Source organism: Mustela putorius, unplaced genomic scaffold (assembly GCF_011764305.1).
Source record: "Mustela putorius furo isolate JIRA1106 unplaced genomic scaffold, ASM1176430v1.1 tig00003834_pilon_pilon_pilon, whole genome shotgun sequence".
Classification (NCBI taxonomy): Eukaryota; Metazoa; Chordata; class Mammalia; order Carnivora; family Mustelidae; genus Mustela; species Mustela putorius.
Genome location: NW_025421987.1, coordinates 124,637,793 through 124,642,587, shown reverse-complemented (window position 1 = coordinate 124,642,587; position 4,795 = coordinate 124,637,793). Strand labels below are relative to the sequence as shown.

Sequence of the window (4,795 nt, the reverse complement as noted above, 5' to 3'; positions counted from 1 at the left end):
AAAAAAATAAAAAGTGAAAGTGTATTTTTGCATGAAGAGGAGGAAACTGTCTAAGCAAAGACTGGGAAGCAAGAAAGCTGGGGATTTCTTGAGGCCAGAGGAAGCTGAGAATGTTTAGAGCACAGAGGTAGAGGTCACACTGGGCAGGTGTGCAGATCATTTTGAAAGCCAAGATAAGGAAGTGCGGTTTCACAGTATGAGCCGTGGATGGACCTCAATAAATTCTTAGCATAAGCAATGCATATTACTATATGTGTTTTAGAATCATCACTGTAGCTTTTTCCTGAAGGGTAAGATGAGAGAAAGGAAATAAATTAGAAAGTTCTTAGCACAGTTTAGGAGAGAGAAAGAGGGAAAGAGAAAGAGACAGAGTGTAGTGGCCTGTACCGGATTAGAGATAGTATAGAGATAAAAAGGTCTTTAGAAGGTCAAATAGACAGGACTGGATGATTTGGTGTTGGAGCAGAGGGGAAAGAATGAGGGAGATCAAGAAATCAAGGCTGACTTTGTGATTTGGAGTTTGATGGTAAGGCCATTCACCAGAATAGGAAACAAAAAATAAGAGACGGTTGGTGGAGGAAATGAATCTGGTTTTAGAACACTATGGCTTTGAGGCATCTGTAGAACATTTCAGAAGGTAATTGCATTCACAGTTCTAGAGCCTAAGAGAGAATTCTGGGTTTTACAGAAGTCCCTGGGACAACGGCCATACCTGGTACATAAGTTCAAGTGAGAATATCCAGGGAGAATGTATAAGACAAGAAGGTAAGAGGGCTTACGACTAAAATCTTGAGTTATCACTAGATCCCTGCAGAAATATCTGGACCAGGACTGTTCAGAGGCTGGGATATTGGTGGTTTATAAGATGGCCATGACAATGATAATGATAATTATATAAACCACTAATTATTCTTGAATGCTTAGTATTTGCTATATACCTTAAATATTTTTCTCTCATTTAAGTCTCTGACAGTTTATGAAGCATGCATTATTATTATACCATATATGGTATATATTATTATTATTATCCTCATGTTACAGATGAAGAATATATATTCAGAGAGGTCAAGAGACTTGCTTCGCAAGAACAGAACTGGGGTCCCCATCCAGGCCTGTCTTTTCAGGGCTCTGGTTGCCATATTTTCAATGAAGGTCTAAACTACAACCTCAAGACCTTCCAAATCTCAGAGCATGGGTTAAATCAGACGCACTGCCCTCTGGATTTAAGTGCTATCTGATTCTTTAAAAATTGTTAATGAGCTATTCATGCTACTGGTAATAACTCTTCGAATATTTGCCTATCCAAGAGATCCCATTTCCTCATGAGTGTTAGAGAGACTGAGCATCACAGCATTCTAGAAAAGGAGAGCTAAGAGGACACCTTAGAACATCTCATCACAACCTCTTGGTCTGTGATGGAGGAAACTCAGGGTCTCAGATCATTCAAGCGCACAAAACAAATGGCAGAGTCTCTTGGGACTGCTTTTATCACTATCCTATCTTTTCAGTTTCTCACAGCAGAAAACATGCCACTTGCACCCCGTTCCAGCACCCTGGAGAAACGAGAAGTCACAGGTCAAGACAGAAGGTAGCCTGGGCCCTACTATCCCCAGTCAAGCCAAAATTCTCAAGTGCTTCTGAAAAACCCCAGGTTTCTATGAGAAAAGAAAAGATGGGAAAGGACAGCCTGAGACAGAGGCTACAGGTCACACAGCATCTTGCTTATTTAAGTTCTTTCTATCTTCTCAAATAGGATGTATCTGCAGTTGTGCTGGGAAGCGCTGGTGTTAGAGGATTGTACTGTGCTAGCTTGGGAAAGGCAGCTTTTTTGGCTTGTATAAGTTCCAGTCAAAATGCTATCCTCGAGATAAGGTTGACACACCTGTGCCCCCACGTACCTCATTAGTATCTCAAGGAGACTAATGTCTTCCTAATTAGAATTAGCCACATTTGTCTTCTTCAAGACACTCTGGGACCTCAGAGTCGTTCAAGTCCTGAGAAGAGGGTCCTTGCCATGGTAAAAAAATGTTGGTGAAGCGAACAGGTGGTTTTGGATGGAGGGAGGCAGAGTTCGCACCCGACATATGAATGAGCCTGATGACCTCTGTCCTCTCTACATTCTTAGCCAGGTCCCCTTGGTTCTGCAAACACTGGGCCCTCCTTGGACGGGGAATATTTTGATTTTCTTGGGTACCCTCATGGGCTCTCAAGCAGGGGAAAGGAGAAATTTTCCCTGTCTCAGATAAGTCCTCTCTTTGTGGTGGTCTAACACATTAATAAGTGAGGATAATGGAGAAAAGTCACCCAGATGGGCCCCAAAGGGGAAGTGCTCCTCACTGTAGCCTCATTGCGGTTATGATGTCAACTCCTCTACCCTCCTTTCTCATCCCCATCTCAGAAAGTGTTTCCCATTATTTACTTATTTATTTTTAATTGTTTTTTAATTTTTTAAAGATTTTATTTATTTATTTGACAGAGAGCTAGAGAACGACAGCACAAGCAGGCAGAGAGGCAGGCATGGGGAGAGGGAGAAGCAGGCTCTCCACTGCACAGGGATCCCCATGTGGGGCTTGATCCCAGGGCTCTGGGATCATGACCCGAGCTGAAGGCAGCCGCTTAACTGACTGAGCCACCCACACTGTATAAAGAAATATACATTTCTCTATAACGGGTGCCCCTCCTGTTATATATTTACAGAGAATTAACAAAGAGGCAGAAAGCAATGGAATATTCTTTAGAGTTTCTTTCACCGTGCATTCCTTGCAGAAAGTGGAAAAGTTTTCCAAGTTAAGAAGAGGAGAAAAGAGACCACAGATTCAAAGATATGTTTGATAGACAGTTCCAGATCCTGCCAGCACAGCGGCCCTCATCATTCCTGATAAAATGTTCGCCCATCCTTTTATTTTCTCAGATGCCAACAGTGGCTCAAGCCCCCCCAGCATTGCATGAAGTTTGCTGTGGAAATGCTGAGCTCTCCACAGAGACCCGGGGCCCAGAAACATAATTAAAGGCCTTTATCAATTTTGCTATCATCTTGTCCTAGTTTTTGTAGAATGCTCTTGATGAAGGCAGAGAACAGCAGGAAGTAATTAGTTTCCTCTCCCAGAGAATTATGTGGGAATAGGAAATCACACAGGAGCAAATCCATAGAAGCAATCCGTCCTGTGGTCTCGGAGTCCTAAGAGCTCAGTCATTTTCTCTGAGAGGAGGGAGGCAAGTCAGGACTTTCACGGGATGCCTGTGCCTGGGGGGGGGGGGTGGTGGTAGGAAAGAGCTAGTTAGGCCATAAAATAGCCACATCATTTCTTGTCACCTTTTCCTGCTTCCAGCCCGTATACGCTTCATGTGTTTCTTGGCTTCCTTATTCGGATGAGGTACCAACGTCCCAGTGAGCCGAGGGCGTCATTTTAAAAGCTGCCCTTTGAGACAGGGTGGTGGCCCAGTCCACAGGAAATGAAGAAAGCTGATAGGGAGCTCTATGTGGAGGCCTGGAATCAGGACACTTGCTCCTGAGGACAAGAACTACTTTATAAAGAATACCCAGCGTACCCGCCGCTCAAAGGCTGTGCGCTTAACCATAGCCAAGCCCCAAAACTCATTTTTCCATAAACAAGACCCAGCCTTAGACATAACTCTCTTTAGACTCTCTGATGACTTCATTTACTAGGCATGCCAAAGTGCCCAGATGTAGAACTCACTCAGCCCCGTTCACTGGGGAAACTGATCTTGTCCTTTGATTTTGTATTAGCAGAAGTATCATTCATCAAAGCTTTGCCAGGGGGCTGCTGAGTCCCTAATTCGACCCAGAGGTCATTTTGGGGGTGACTGCCTTTCCCCACCTCCAACTGCCACAGTCACGCACACACTGTCTTCCTAAAGCCTCGGGATCTCCTGTTCCCCCGGGGCGGGAGGGGGGTGGTGTTTCGTTAATAAAGACTGATGCAGCCCATGTGATCTTTTGGATATTTCCACGAATAAATGGCTTGGAGTTTTTATGACCTGCTATTAAAAAAAAAAAAAAAAAAAAGGAAAAGACTGTTTTTACGGGAGTGTTTTTAATGTAAAATAATTCCAATGTCAAATAGCAGTAAAAAACAAGCTTATTTTTGTGCCAAACATGTATCAGGCTTGACAGGCATTTCTCGTCTGTCTTCACTGTTTGAGAGAAAGTAGGGTGGTCAGGAGCAAAGCTAGATCAAGAAAAAAAAAGCCTTCATTAAATTGAAAGAGTGGGGCTGAGGAAACACAGACAGAGAAAACAAGACACTTCTCTAAATTTTTATAGGGCTCAGCCTTTTTTTTTTTTTTTTCCAGTGGTTTCAGACAGATGGCACAAGTTAGTTTCATCTTCCCGTCAGCTGTCAGCCACCGAGACAATTGTGAATTCCCATCTAAGATGGTCCGCGAGGTTTTCTCTAACTCTAGGCACCACGTCGGCTGATTTTCCACCTGAATTTCAACTGCACTCTCCCATTGCTTCTGTAAAATCTTGCCTTTGCCATGTTTCAGTTTTTGTTCAGTTTTGATTGTTAAAGTAATTACAGGCAAATAATCAAGTGTACAAACCTTAAGTATACACCTCGAGAGTTTTACCTATGTCCACACATGCACAGACAGAATATTTCTAGCACCCAAGGAGTTTCCTCCATGTCTCTAACCAGTCCAAAGCATAGCCCTACTTCTGTCCACGTCATCATCTTTTTGCTTTGCCTTCTGTAGAACTCCATAGAAATGAGAGCACATTGTGTGGAGTCTTTTGGATCTGAATACGGTTATTCACGATAACACCTGTGAA

The 4,795-nt window shown here is 43.2% G+C and overlaps 1 long non-coding RNA gene across 2 annotated transcripts; it reads left to right on the top strand.

The window, feature by feature from the left end:
• The first annotated feature begins 374 nt into the window (after positions 1-374).
• LOC106005982 lies at positions 375-3,242 on the top strand. Of its 2 annotated transcripts, none has more exons than XR_001179766.2 (3): positions 375-765; positions 1,509-1,588; positions 2,767-3,242. It is a non-coding gene; the product is annotated as an uncharacterized LOC106005982 (long non-coding RNA). The 2 variants fall into 2 exon arrangements; XR_001179765.2 differs by having other exon boundaries at positions 378-765; positions 2,698-3,242.
• Positions 3,243-4,795: the final 1,553 nt, after the last annotated feature.